This window comes from Canis lupus, chromosome 6 (assembly GCF_003254725.2).
Source record: "Canis lupus dingo isolate Sandy chromosome 6, ASM325472v2, whole genome shotgun sequence".
Lineage (NCBI taxonomy): Eukaryota > Metazoa > Chordata > Mammalia > Carnivora > Canidae > Canis > Canis lupus.
Genome location: NC_064248.1, coordinates 41,826,064 through 41,841,501, shown reverse-complemented (window position 1 = coordinate 41,841,501; position 15,438 = coordinate 41,826,064). Strand labels below are relative to the sequence as shown.

The 15,438-nt window shown below is 44.9% G+C and overlaps 1 long non-coding RNA gene across 1 annotated transcript; it reads left to right on the top strand.

The window, feature by feature from the left end:
* Nucleotides 1–11,678: 11,678 nt before the first annotated feature.
* Nucleotides 11,679–14,110, top strand: LOC118355070 (uncharacterized). Its single transcript, XR_007411071.1, has 3 exons — nucleotides 11,679–11,963; nucleotides 12,206–12,680; nucleotides 13,271–14,110. It is a non-coding gene; the product is annotated as an uncharacterized LOC118355070 (long non-coding RNA).
* Nucleotides 14,111–15,438: the final 1,328 nt, after the last annotated feature.

Genomic DNA, 15,438 nt, shown 5'->3' with positions numbered 1-15,438 from the left:
CCATGAGATGGAGCCCCACATCCGGGCTCTGCACCAAGTCGGCTTGAGATTCTCTTCTCTCCCTCTTCCTCTGCCCCTCTCCATTGTGCCTCTCTCATGCACATGCTCTCTCTTTGTCTCTCTCAAATAAATAAATAAACCTTAAAAAAAAAAAAGTGTTAAATGGCAGAGCCAGGGTTTAAACTCAGGTTGGTCTAAAGTGGACTCTTAAGGGAGGGAGATGTTAGGAAGTAATTGAAAAATCCTGACAAGTGGTGATGAACTAGAAGAGGGGCAGGAGGGAAGGAAAAGAGAAACAGATGTACAACTGAATTCCAGATACATAACAGATACGACATAGCAATTGAGTGACAGAGTGGCCAAAGATGGCCCAAGGTTTGGAGTACGGGTGACCAAGGGAAAGGTAGCACTATAATGAAAGTGAAGAACAGAGGAGGTAAAGTAAGTTAAAGAAATTCAAACTATGTTGAGTTTGATGTATTGATGGCAATATCACATAGAGATTTTTTTGCAAGCATTTGGAATACTCACCTTATCCCTTACACTTCGTTCCTCATTTATAATGTCTCATTCTTAAATGTCTCATTCATTTCTTTTTTAACTGTTATTTTCTGAAAAATAAAAAAAAGTATGGTGATAAAATATACCTAACATAAAAGTTACTTTGAACCATGTTCAGAGTCTTGTTTTTTAAGTTAATGTAAGTTGGCTTTGGGCTTCCACTCCGTATGGGAGGAGCTTGGAAGTCATCACTCCATCCAACCAAGTAAAAAGCTGAACAAAGTGAAAAATCAGCTCTTTTAAGATCCATCAGAAAAGTGAGGTCACAGAGCAAACTGCCGCCCTCCAGAATGGAGAGACAGACAGGTAGACACAAAGAATCACTACTTTGTGGAGCAGAAACCTCTGTGGGACTCAGTCCAGGGGGAGGAAACCCGAAGCTGTAGCTGACAAGTTGCTGGAGGCTCAGTGTGGACAAGTCTGAGAGTTTAAAATTCCAGGGGGGTAATCATGGGGGATGCCCATGCTTTGAGGAGTTTTAGCTCTAGAAACCATATCAGCCATAACCTCATCAGGTTATTGCTGAGAATAGCAGAGAAAAATCCCCTTGTGTCTCCTTCTGGCAGAAGGGGAAAAGTGACCATTTTGAATTATGCCAGAGCATTCCATTCTGCTTAACAAAGGCCTGCTCCCAAGAGAAACTCTTTTACCAGAGCCTAACCTATTGGGGCTTTCCCAGAGGTTAATCCTTAACTGGAGGAAAAGAAGTACCCAACTCCAGCCCCCTATTCCACCTAAAGGGAGAAAGAATTGAGAAGCCTGGGATCCCTGGGTGGCGCAACGGTTTAGTGCCTGCCTTTGGCCCAGGGTGCGATCCTGGAGACCCGGGATCAAATCCCACGTCAGGTTCCTGGTGCATGGAGCCTGCTTCTCCCTCTCCCTGTATCTCTGCCTCTCTCTCTCTCTCTCTCTCTGTGTGACTATCATTAAAAAAAAAAAAAAAGTCTTTAAGAATTGAGAAGCCTATGTGAAGTTCACAGCCCTGGAGAAAGTTTCACTAAAAGACACAGGAGTACAGCCTCAATCAAAGCATCAGGCTACAGAGTGCTTCTTCTCCCCCCACACCTGACCACCACACCATTAAAGGCCTATTTTCCAGAGTTCCTTTTACTCAGTACATCATGTCAGACTTTCAACAACCAAAAAACCTTTGCAAGGCACGCTAAAAGGGAAAAAAAAAAATCAGTTTGAAGAGGCAAAGCAAGCATCAGAACCAGATTCAGATATGGCAAGGGTGTTGTATTCTCAGCTTGGGAATTTAAAACAACTACAATTAATATGCTAATGGCTCCAATGGAAAAAGTAGACAACGTGCAAGAACAGATGGGTAATGTAAACAGAGAGATGGAAGATCTTAAAAAAAAATCAAAAAGAAATGCTAGAGATTAAAAAAAAAACACAACAACACAGTAACAGAAATAAAGAATGCCTTTGATGGGCTCATTAGTAGACTGGAGACAGCTGAGGGAAGAATCTCTGAGCTTGAGGATATGTCAATAGAAATTTCCAAAGCTAAAAATCAAAGGGAAAAAAGACTGAAAAAACTACAGAAGGGGTAACATTTATATAATGGGACTACCACAGGATGAAAAAGAGAAAGAACAGAAGAAATATTTGAAGCTGGGATCCCTGGGTGGCTCAGCAGTTTAGCGCCTGCCTTCAGCCGAGGGCGTGATCCTGGAGTTCCGGGATCGAGTCCCACGTCGGGCTCCCTGCATGGAGCCTGCTTCTCCCTCTGCCTGTGTCTCTGCCTCTCTCTCTCTCTGTGTCTCATGAATAAATAAATAAATAAAATCTTAAAAAAAAAAAGGAAATATAATTTACAGACTAAGAAAATGGAATCATATAAAATACTCGATTAAAACTTCGAAAGCCAGAAAAAGAGTGGAAGACAAAAACTGGAACAAAGACCAAGGGTAATGAATGGAGAATGGCAACAAATATGGTAGACACTAAAACAACTATAGCCATAATCACTTTAAATGTCCATAATCTATCATGCCAATTGAAAGACATTTCAGAATGGATCAAAAAACAAGACCCAATTAAATGCTGTCTATAAGAAACCCATTTTAAACATCATGTAGATAATGTATACAAGTAAATATGATTAAAAGCAAAGGGATGGAGAAAGATATACCATGCCAATACACCAAAAGAGAGTGAGAGTAGCTTTCACTCAGCATAATACCTTTGACGGTCATCAAAGTTGATATATGTATCAATAGTTTATTCCTTTTTAGTCCATTGTATAGATGAACCACCGTTTTTTTAAATCCATTTATTCCATTAATATATTTGGATTATTTCGGGTTTTGGCAATCATGAATAGTGCTGCTACAAATATTCCTGTACAGGTTTTTGTGAAAACATAAATTGTCATTTCTCTAGAGTAACCACCCATGAGCACAAGTGGTGGGTCATATGGTAATTTGTGTTTCATTTTATAATAATTTATCCATTTGTTTGTAGTGTGATTGTACCCTTTACATTCTGACCAGCAATGAATTGGAACCATGTTACCAATGTATGACAGCATTCTCATCAGCACTTGGTATTGTCAGGGGTTTTATTTTAGCCATTCCAACATATGTTATGCTCTCCCATTTTTTTAAAAAGATTTTATTTATTTATTCATGAGAGACACAGAGAGAGGCAGAGACATAGACAGAGGGAGAAGCAGGCTCCCCATGGGGAGCCTGCTATGGGACTCCATCCTAGGACCCCAGGATCACACCCTGAGCCAAAGGCAGATGCTCAACTGCTGAGCCATGCAGGCATCCCGGTGTTGTGTTATCTCATTGAAGTTTTAATAACTATTTTCCTAATGGCTAATGATGTTGGACATCCTTTCATGTACTTACTTGTTTTATCTTCTTTAGTAAAATATTTAAGTCTTTTACTCATTCTTGATTAAATTGTTTGCATTCTCACTATCAAGTTTTTAGAGTTCTTTGCATATTTTTGCTACAAATCCTTTGTTGGACATAATGATGTATAGATATTTTCTCCCAGTCTGTGGCTTGTCATTTCATTCTTCTTGTTTCATTTATTACCAAAGTTTTTAATTTTTTTACAGATTTTATTTATTTATTTGAGAGAGAGAGAGAGAGTGAGCCCATAAATGGGGAGAGGAACAGAGGGAGAAGGAGAAGCAGACTCCCTGCTGAGCAGAGAGCCTGACTAGAGGCTTAATCCCATGACCCTCGCCAAAAGCAGACACTCAACCAGATGAGCCACCCAGGTGCCCCTAAGCATCCATCTTGAATTCATTTTTGTACATGGTGTGTGTGAAGTTTGTTTTTCTTCTTAGGGATGTCCAACTGTTTCAGCACAATTTGTTGATAAAAACTGTCCTTTTCTCCCTTGGATTGCCTTTGCATCTTAGTGAGATATCAATTAGCAATATTGGTGTGTCTTTTTCCAGATTCTCTATCCTGTTTCACTGATGTATGTGTCTCTCCTGTTGCTAGTACACTGTTTTGGTTACTAGCTTTGTAGTAAGTTTCAAATCAGGGAGCGTGATTCTCCCAGCTTTGTTCATTTGCAAAATTATTTTAGCTCTTCTAGTTCCTTTGCCTTTCTGTAGAAATCTTATTTTATTTTTTAAAGATTTTATTTATTTGACAGAGAGAGAAAGAGAGAGAGAGAGAATGAGGGAGCACAGGGAGGGGGAGCTGCAGAGGGAGAGGGAGGAACAGACTCCCTGCTGAGCAGGGAGCAGGACTCAGGCTGATCCCAGGATGTTGGGATCATGATCTGAGTCTAAGGCAGATGCTTAACCAACTGAGCCACCCAGGCGCTCCTCTGTATAAATTTTAGAATCAGCATGTGTATATCCACCAGAAAGCTGCTGAGGTTTTGATAGGAATTGAGTTAAATTTATCAAGTTAGAGAGAATCAAATATATTTAAACATGGCATGACTTTCTATTTTTTAGACCCTCTTTGATTTCTCTCATCAGTCTTTCATACTTTTAAGCATATAGATCCTGTATGTGTTTTAGGAGATTTGTATCTAAGTATTTGATTTTCTTAGCTATTGCAAGTCGATATCGGTTTTTTTACGTTTTGGTTTCCAATTTTTATTGCTAGTATATAGATATAGGATTGATTTTTAATGTGTTGATCTTAAGTTTTGCAATCTTGCTAAACTCAGTGCTAGATGATGTTTTGCATGTGTACATGAATTTTTTGGGAGTATCTCTGAACAGAGACATTTTTTTTTTATAAAGAGAAACCATTTTATTCTCTTTCTTTTTTTTTATGATAGTCACACAGAGAGAGAGAGAGACAGGCAGAGACACAGGCAGAGGGAGAAGCAGGCTCCATGCACCAGGAGCCCGATGTGGGATTCGATTCCGGGTCTCCAGGATCACGCCCTGGGCCAAAGGCAGGCGCTAAACCACTGCGCCACCCAGGGATCCCTGACTTTTATTTCTTTATTCTAAAACCATAAATAGATGTGAATTTTGTCAGGTGCTTTTTATGCATCAATTGCTATAATAATCATGTGGGGTTTTTTTTTTTCATGAAATGGTAAATGTGGGAATTATATTGATTGGTTTTCAAATAATGAACAATCCCTGCATTCCTTGGATAAATCCCATTTGGGCATGGTATATTTTTTTTACTATATTGTTGGATTTGATTTTCTAATATTCTGATGAGGATTTGAGTCTATGTTCATGTGAATTTGTTTTTTATTTTCTTTTCTTGCGATGTCTTTTTTCTGGTTTGGGTATAATGCTATTCTAATAATGGACCAATCCTTTATTTTAAAAAGGATAAAACCTGAGAAATGACAAGGATTCTGCAAACATTCCAGAGAAGACAATTACTGGATTCTGAATCAGTACCATTTGCTGTGCTGTGTGAATTGGATATAATTTCTTTTATGTTTTGCTCCTGAATTCAAAATACAGATGGTAGTCATGTTATCTTCAGGGATAAGTGACTTCTGTAATCTTAATATCTCATTGCCAATTATTAAAGCTAGTTTTCCCTGCTGACATATTTTTAGTGATTGATGTAACAGATGTTTATATCTTTTTACAGCTGCACTACCAACCTGATCTCTTTTTCCCTTCTCTTTTGCAGTCAGACCTGGAACTGTACAAAATCTACTAGCCAGGTAAGCCCAGGTAAGCTCAGGTAAGCTCTGTACAATTTATAACCACAGACAGTCCCTGACTCTATGATTTGACTGACTTACAACCTTTCAACTTTACGGTGATGCAAAAGCAATATTCAGTAGAAACTGTACTTTGAATTTTTATCTTTTCTAGGGCTAGCTAGAGACCTTACAATCTTCTCTCATGGTGCTGGGCACTAGCAGCCAGCCACAGCTCCTGGTCAGCCACGTGATCATGAAGGGTAAACAAGCCTTACACTTAAAACCATTCTGTGTCCATACAGCTATTCTTTTTCTCACTTTCAGTACGTTATTCACTAAATTACAAGAGATATTTGACACTTTGCTATAAAATAGGCTTATGTTAGATGATTGTGTCCAACTCTAGGTAATGTAAGTGTTCCAAGCATGTTTAAGGTAGGCTTGCCTAAGCTATGACATTCAGTGGTTTAGGTGTATTAAATGCATTTTCAACTTAGGTATTTTTGACTTATTATGGGTTTATTGAGACACGACCCCATCATTAGTGGAAGATGATCTATACATTGATTTCCTGAGGGCTTAGGGAGTTTCTGCTTCCTTCTCTCCAGAAAGATACAATAGTTCAGATAACCCCAGGCCTGTAGGTAGCATGCATTTAGCTGAATATATTGCCCATCTAAGGGCTCATGATCACTGAGGTGAAGACCGGCCAGGTCATCAACATGAAAGTAGGTAAAGGGGCAACTTTCCACCATGCAGCCCCTCTCCAAGTGATGAAAGGAATAGATGAGAAGTCAGCTATTCATTTGTTTTAATTTTTTTTAAAAAACCACAATTCTTAATTTTTTCCTATTAAGTTGATAGTCTTAATGTGGATGGATATCTATGAAATAGTGTGGAAAATCAAATAAAAAACATAATAAAATAGTTGAGATTCAGGCAGTGCTTTTTAAAAAAGATTTATTTATTTATTTGACAGAGAGAGAGTGAGCACAAGCTGAGGGAGCAGCAAGAAGAGGGAGAGGGAGAAGCAGGCTCCTCTCTGAGCAAGGAGCCCGATGCAGGGCTTGATCCCAGGACCCTGGAATCCTGACCTGAGCTGAAGGCAGACACCCAACCGACTGAGTCACCCGGGTGCCACCAGGTAGTGCTTTTTCTATACCAGGCATGGCTCTTGGCTCTAACTCTTTTACATATATGAGCTCATTTAGTTGTGACAAAACCACCAACAAGGTAGTAGGTATCATTATAATCTCAACTTTACTAGGTAGCTGTCACAAGAGGGGTTATAGAATAATATGAATAGCTTTTTAATGCAATAAAAAAGCCCACCTATGAAAATACAACAAATACAAAGCCCGGAGTGCTTGCATGCATAGGGAAAGAAGATTTTCATTTTTGTTGCACATTCATCTGTTTGCTTAGATTTCTTTTTACGAGTATACATTACTTTTATCATTTAAACTTACATGTTTAAAAATAAATAAATAAATAAACTTACATGTTTAAGGGTGCCTGGATGGTTAAGCGTGTTAGGTGGCTGCCTTCGGCTCAGGTCATGATCCCAGCCCCACATCTGGCTCCTTACTCAGCAGGGAGTCTGCTTCTCTCTCTGCCCCTCACTCTGCTCATGCTCTCTCTCTCTCAAATAAATAAATAAAATCTTTTAAAAAACAAAATTATGTTTTTATTCAAATTGCTCATTTATTGCACTTATTGTCAAGTTTTTAGAAAATGAGATCACATAGGAATGAGAAAACAGGAATGACCTATAATCTTGCCTCAGAGAGGAAATAGCATTTTGGTGTTTATCTTTTCAGTTATCTTTTTCTTTGTATAAATACACGATTTGACATTCATCCAAACATTGGTTTGCACTTGAGAGATGATAGAAAATATATATCGGCCACTGCCCCCAGCCCCCATCCCTGGCTCCTAAAACCCTTGTAATTTCCCATATGATGAGAGCCCTAGGAGCCACTGTCATTCTAGTAAAGTGACTACTGGTGAGCTCCTCCTCCTGGGTAGGGGCGGGTGCCTAGAAAGAGCAAGCCATGATTGGAAGCTCAGAATTTTCAAGCTCTTCGAGAAAGTATGGCTGAAAGTAGAGCTAATGATCGATCATACTCTTGTGGTAAAAAGTTCATCAATTCCCACAAGTACGGACTCAGAAAGCTTTCAGGTTGATGAACACATGAAGATGGCAGGGAGAACGGCCCTCGGAGAAAGCATGGAAGAGTTCCATGTGCCTTCCCACATACCTCGCCCTGGGCATCTCTTCCATCTGGGTGTTCCTTTTATAAGAAACTGGCAAATATAAGTCAGTGTTTCTCTGAGTTCTGTGAACAGCTCAAACCCAAGGAGGGGTCATTGGAATCTCTGGTCCACAGCTGCCTGGTCAGAAGCACAAGTGACAGCCTAAGCATGCAGCTGGCATCTGAAGTGGGGCTGGGGGCGGTGGGGGTTTCAGTGTTGTGGGGCTGAGCCCTTAACATGTGGGATTTGACGCTGTCTCCTGGTAGATGGTGGTGGGATTGGGTTGAACTGTGGGAACCCGGCTGGTGTGGCAAGGAGTCATTTATTGTGGTGAAAAACCTCTACACATTTGGTGACCAGAAACAAAATATTCTGCGTAAAAGTAGAGAAGACACTCAGGAGAGACACACAGTGGGCAGGAGCTGGGTTTTCACCATTCATGGGTGGAAAACTGAGTCTCTCTCCACCTACAACACCGTAATGTTGTTTTAAAAGCTGCCATTTTCAGCTAGCAATTTTATCATGAGCATCTTTCCAAGTCATTAAGCATTCTTGCATGATATGGCCTTGACCATATTTTTGGTACCCTAATGCTGTACTTTTCTTTTGCTGTTGGAAGTAGGAAGGGGTGATTAATTGGACATTTAATGTGATGGGATAATGTGATTGAGAAATAAGCTATATGTGGTTTTCTCGGCCATAGACTCTTCAGGAAAGAATGTGAAGTATTTTCCCCACATCCTCCCAGAAGGGTGGCCAGAGCTTCCAGTCCTAAAGGTCAAGGGGAAAGGAGATGGTTTTCCAATGGGGGAGCAGAAGCCTTACCTGTGGGACAGTGACTTCCAGTACCTGAGAAGAAGGTGCGAGATCGCAGGTGTCCACAAGTAGAAGTTGTCCAGCTGGAACACATAGTCCCTGACCCCGCACCCTTCAGGTGGTGAAACCTGGTGTGGGATGGCTATGAGGAGGAAGCAGTATTCACAGACAGGAAGGACCAGCATTCAGCATGTATACAAGAAGCAGATGTAACTGTCACTATTTCCACTGGATAAGGACCAGCTGCCCTATTTTACAAGATCAAAACTTTCGTTTGCTTGTTTGGGGATTTTTGTTTGGGGGTTTTTTGGTTTTGTTTTTAATCCAATGGACCAGGGGATGAGGACCTAATAATGATTTTAAACTTCTCACCAACTGTGGATGGGCCTTGGGATCAGATTGAAATAAACCTGGCAAAATAAAAAATATTGGCATTTCTTCCCCATCAAGTGTCACAGACCTATTCATTCCTCACTTATGCACCACAATATGAGAGACATTTGTGTGGCTAAATCTTCGTTCATCCTTGATCACTGGCTGTTCATTTCAAACATCTCTTGGCCTGGTAAGCAGTGGCAAAGTCTGCTTGGCCGGTCAGCTCCACGGATTAAGCTCTTTGGATTAAGAGACCAGAACTGGACAGGAGTAGGGGACCCTGGTTCCAGTCCTCTCTCTGTCATACTGTGCTTTCTAACTCCGAGCAAGTTCTTTTACCTCCCTGTGCCTCCATTTTCCAGTCTGTAAAGTTCTGTGGACCTATAAGTCCTTGCCTCTTGGAGTCCTCAGCCTGTAGAAGTCAAGACAACTCACCAGTAAACTAAATGACCTATTCATGGAAACCATAAGCAGCTCAGTGTTCTCCCATGTGCTCCAGTCAAACTAGATTATGGGCTGTGTTCCAGAACATACTCTGAGTTTTATCCCTCCAGAGTTTTGCTCTTGCTGTTCCTCTAGAATGAGTGGCCATCCCTCCTGCCTGTGGAAAGGAAATCCGAGGGGCCCTTTTAAATTCAACAAGAAGGACTCTCCAGGAGGCCGCCCCCAAAGAAAGCCTCTTTCTTTCCTCTTCCTCTGGCCTCTTCTGCCTGTGACTACAGTCATCAGGGTACATTTGCAAGCTCCCTGAGGGCAGGGGCTGGGCCTCACTCCTCTCTGTGTCCCCCACAGGCCCCAGCCCAGGATGCTGCGAGTTAGGTACAGCCAAATGTTGTGGAACTAAAATTGGGATCTGCGCCTAGGCTTGGCTCAAGTTTCAGACTATTTCAGGCCCTGGAATGGGTGGGGCAATGAAAGGAGTGCTGGGGCAGCGAGATAAAAGGGCTGAGCGGGAATGTGGCCTGGGCTTCACTGCCTGGAAGGCCCTCTCTGCCTCCCTCCTCTCCCCACCACCCAAGCGGGAACAGGGAAACATTGTGTACTAGGGACTCTTCCATCAGGGCCCCGTGGGTCCCTTAGAACCCTAGCCCCACCTACCCCTTTCCTGGGTCCCTGGGGCGGAGGGGGGGGGGGGTCGAAGGCCCAAGCAGGTCTGCAGAAAATGGTTGGAAGGGCTGTGGAGACAGGTTACTGTCCAAGCTCCTGGTCTCCACTTGGGCCTCACTGTTGCTCTTGGTCTAAAATGTGGTGTTGACCCTTTGTCCGGGCTCTGTTTGGAGTGTGGAAGTGGCATGAGCTCATGTGAGAGGCCGAGGAGCCTTTCCTCACTGCTGCAGAATGGGACAAATGCTGAGGGTGGGGATGAGGGAGGTTAACTCTTTTCCTGGGGAAGAGTCCAGGCTCACAAAGCCTAAGGTGGAGCCCTCGGCCCTCAGAAGGCCGCCTGAGCAGAGCTTCTGGGCATCACAGAGCAGAAGAGAGGCTGGCGAGATCACACAGAAGGCTGTGAGGGGCAGCGCTGGGAATCTAGGTCGGCTCTAGGAAGGCCTGGGAGGCTGAAATGGTTAAGGGTTTGTTGAAAAACAGGGAGAGTCCCTCCTCCAGGGGCCCAGCTGGCTGCAAAGCCAGGAGCAGAGGCTCCAAGGGTGATGCAATGGGGCCCGCCCTGCACATCAGAGAGGGTGAGGAAGGCGGGCTCCCACCCAGCAGCAGCCTCCAAAGAGACGGCTGACCACACTGCTCCCACTCCAACAAGCCAACGGCAGCGGGGCAGGGCCTTTGGGGCAAAAGGGGCAGGATCCGGGCCACCAGAGACTTAGGGAGCTGCAGCATCTGGCTCTCCCACTGCATCCAGCCCCAGTGCCCTTCCGGCCAAGGCAAATCCCTCTCTGAGCCCCCAACAGCAGATCTCATCAACCTGGCAAACCTCTTGTCTCTTCCAAATCTGAGACCACTTCCAGCGCTAGGGGCAGGTGGCTGGTGCAGGTGGGGAGCCAGTGCCAAGTGAGAGGCGGAGCAGACAGGCAGTGCAGTCTCTGGTCCCAGCAAGCTGGCACTTCCGCCTCACCAGCCCACTCTCCATCGTCTTAGGACAGGATATATGCCAGGGAGACAGTATTCCAGAAACTTCTAAAAGACTCAGGACAAAGCCAAGGGTGGCTAAGTCGACGTGAACTCTGGAGTTGGATTGCCATCCTCCTCCCTGCCCTGGGGTCTGGCATGGTAAATGCAGTTCACTTCTCAAAAGGACTTTGCAAGGTGGGACACATGGAGCAAGCGAGGATGGAGGCCCCTCCATGGAAAGGTATGGGTGGATTTTGTGACAAAGTCCCACCATTGACTCTAAGCCCCATGAGGACAGGAACAATGTCTGGTTGACTGCAGGCTCCCTGGCATCTGGCACATACCCTGACACAAAGTGTGTGCTTAATAAATAACTGGCAAAGACCTGGGCGTAGGCTGATGCCCAAGGCCAGTTTCACAATTTCTGGAATCTGCTTTTTTGGTAAACTCCTTACCACTCTCTCTCTCTCTCTCTCTCTCTTACAGGAAAGTACACAAAGTAGCACAAAGAACCAGCAAAACAAAACAGATTCCTTGAACATTGAACATTGTTTACAATTACTGGATGCTTGCTCAGCCTTAACTTTTATGGGCTGCAGTTTTGGAAAATACAAATTAAAGAAAGATACATCAGGCTCTGTGGCCCAACACAGAAGATAGCACTGGAGGAAGTCTGGAGGGGCTGCTGGATACACAGTAGCCAGACCCCAGGCTGGGCCAGGGCAGTGGCAGTTGCTCATGGCTGGGACAAGGACACTTCAACACTTCTCAAGGAGGTAGGATCCTGACATAAACAAGTACTCAGCACCAGCACGGACAACCTTCCCCAAAATGAGCAGGTTGCTGCTGCTCCTCTTCTTTCTGAGAAGCGGTGCACAGTGAAAATTCCAAATTCTCGACAATTACACCTTTCCCTCCAGATTTTTAGCTAGAGTCACCTTTTGGTAACTTCCATTTGTACAATACTTGTTCAAAGCTCTTTTGTATTTATTATTTTATTATATTGGATCATCACAAGCCCCAGAGGGAGAGCTATCCTCCTGTTTTGCCTGAAGAAACAGAGGCCCAGAAAGGCCCAGGATTCCAGCAGCCAAAATGGTAAGAGTTAAGACTTGTGGGGCCACATGTCCTTCTGCCGGGCTTCCCTCCACACCACGCAGCTCCCCGCTGTGAGTCAGCCAGCAAGAGTTCCAAGCATGGGGCCTCACATCCCCTGTGGTGGAAAGGTAACTTCCCCCAGTTCCTATTTACAGCCTGGACCATTGGCCCCACTATTTACATTTTTGCTCCTTCTCTCCGGCAGGACCCGGGTGCCGTGACCCAACCTTGTCTGTTTTGCTTGAAAGCCTATCCCACTCTGACTCCTACTCTGACACACTCTTTATTCAGATTGCACTAAGTTGGAAACCAGGGGCCAGCGCTGGGAGCGCGATGAAGTCAACTTTCATGGCAAGATGATGGAGCACTTGGGAAATGCTGGCAAGGACAAGCATGTAAGCAATCTCTGTATGTGGTAATATGTGTTTTCAAAATATTGTAATCTGATCAAAGCAGAACACAAGGTGACATGCACCTACTGATCACAGGTATGTAAAAGCAAGCTTCTTCTGCAAATGGCCAAGAAAGAGAAGTGAACTTTGAGGCAAAGAGATTTTTATCTTCACAGGTTTTCCTTTCCTATAATGCTCAAAACTATAATAAATAATAAACATGATCATAAGAAGCAGAGGAGAAGGCCCCCAGGGGACTTCCATCTTCCCGCAAAGGGCTAGAGTTACAAGGCGGGGAGAGGACATGGGGACGGAAGGAGCTGAGTGGGAGGCAGGAGCCAGGCATGCTTGCGGAGCCAGTGCCTGAGATGCAGAGGTGGAGCTAGGAGCCTTGCCTTGGGGAGCCCTTTGGGGCCCGGAGAGCAATCTGGGAGTCCTGCTCCAGAGCCCCCTTCCTATCAATTACAATGTCAATGGTGCCTCCCAGAGTTGTGCAACATGGAGGGCCCGGGACAGAAAGAAGATGGGAGGCAATCCACCCAATGCAGAGCCACTGACTGAGCCTTGCTTCCTTGCTTCTGTTGTCATCCAAGATCTCCTGCAATTTTTCTGCACCTTTCATTTTGGCGGTCTAAAGAGAGGAGAGGCTAGCCTACAGAAGGTGAAAGGCCTCCAGGAGGAAGCTCACCCTGGCTGGGAGCCAGGCTGGCAGGGAGCAAGCAGGTGTGAAAGGTGCCAACCCAGGATCCCCTGGGACTCCGGGACAGTTCACTCCACAGACAAATCAAGCTCAACATGCCTGAAGCTGACTCCTTATCTCAGCAGCCCCTCTGCCCAGCCTTGCTTCTCCTCCCAGGTTCCTCATCCTGGTGGATGTCAGCACCATCTACCCACAGCTTGCCAGGCAGTGCAGGATCTGGCTCCACCTTCAGCTCTCACTCTGTTCCACTTTGCCCTGTGTGCCCCACCTGCACCGAAACACCTACAGTGCCCGTAATACACCAAGTCATTTCATTGCCCTGCCTCTTCTCATGCTATCCTTTCTCTACCTTGTCAAGCTGTTTATCTTACGTCAAGAGTCAGCCCAAGGAGCAGCTGCCTCTACAAAGCTTTTCCTGCTCATCCCCACCGCCACTCCCCCATATCCCCACCATCTGTCCCCTGGTAGAGATCAGTACGTCTTTTGTCTCTGTAACCCCAATATCTAGTGCTGCTCCTGGCACATCTTCAACATTTGACGCATATTTTGTGAATTTAAAAAGATGAATGAGGGGCGCCTGTATGGCTCAGTTAGCTAAGCATCTGCCTTTGGCTCAGGTCATGATCCCAGAATCCGAGGACCCAAGTCCCGTGTTGGGCTCCCTGCTCCATGGGGAGCCTGCTTCTCCTCCTCCCTCTGCCTGCTGCTCCCCCTGCTTGTGTTCTCTCTCTCTCTCTCTGTCAAATAAATAAATAAAATATTTTTTAAAAAATGAATGAATGAATGTGGAGAGTAAATTTTTGGGAAGACAGAAGAGTGGATTTCATTAACAAGACCAAGCCTATGGGTGATACCCCAGTGCCACCACATTTCTGGGGACAGCATCTCCTAATTCATTTCTACCCTCAGGCTACTCTTTTCTAGAGTAGGGTCCCTTCTGGTCCCTAGGCTCTTTGACACCTTCCCTCCGCACACACAGCAGGTGTACCTGGCCTTGGGGCTCTATTCTTCTCAAACGTTGGCTCCTGGTCATTGTTCTTATCTGTGTATGGATGGTGCCGTTCAGGAGAAAGAGCCCTGACTCACCTACCTGACTTAGCTCAGAGGTGCTGAGTCAGATAGGTGGGTAGGCAGGTTGAGCACAGGTCATTTCTTGATATCCATGAGAGGCAACCCCCCTACCTGGGCCAAGTGGGACCATCTAGGAGGGAGAGGGTGCAGCATGCAACAGTTCTCACCCATGTTATGTCATCATACTCTCTGGCTGGGTGAGTTCTTCGGGCCCTGGTCCACACATGGTGGGAGCAATAGCAGCCAACCATGTCCTCTGCAGCAGGCTGATTTCCAGGAAGGCCCTGGGCCCTGGGCCCTGGCCCGACATGAACCACATAGGTCTGCTGCTTTTTCCAGGCAGGGAGTACTATCACTCCTGCCTTCCATTCTAAGAACCCAGTTCCCGGGATCCCTGGGTGGCGCAGCGGTTTGGCGCCTGCCTTTGGCCCAGGGCGCGATCCTGGAGACCCGGGATCGAATCCCACGTCGGGCTCTCGGTGCATGGAGCCTGCTTCTCCCTCTGCCTGTGTCTCTGCGCCTCTCTCTCTCTCTCTCTCTCTGTGACTATCATAAATAAATAAAAATTAAAAAAAAAAAATAAAGAACCCAGTTCCCCTAGCTCAGCCTCCCCTGCCTCCCCTTGGGCCAGGCACTCAGGTAAGTGGAGTCAGACCTGCTGGTCTCCTTCCTGGTTCAAACTGCAAGGGTATTGTTTCATCTCAGACCGACTCTGCCTTGAGCATCCTCAGCAGCAGCAACGGCCAATTCCATGAGTGAGGTGTTAGGGAAAACCTCTTACTTTGATTCAGGAGGAGTCAGAGTGGTGAACCTCCCTCTCACGGAGTCTCACAGTCTGATTGCTAGGACCCATGGCAAAATTTGGGCTCAGAGAGACAAAGCCCTCAGACAATGGGAATTTTAAAAATCAAATCCAGAGGACAGACACATCTACTTTTTTGTGCGCTTTTTGTTTTTTGTTGTTTTTTCTTTTTTTTAATAAGCTAGCCT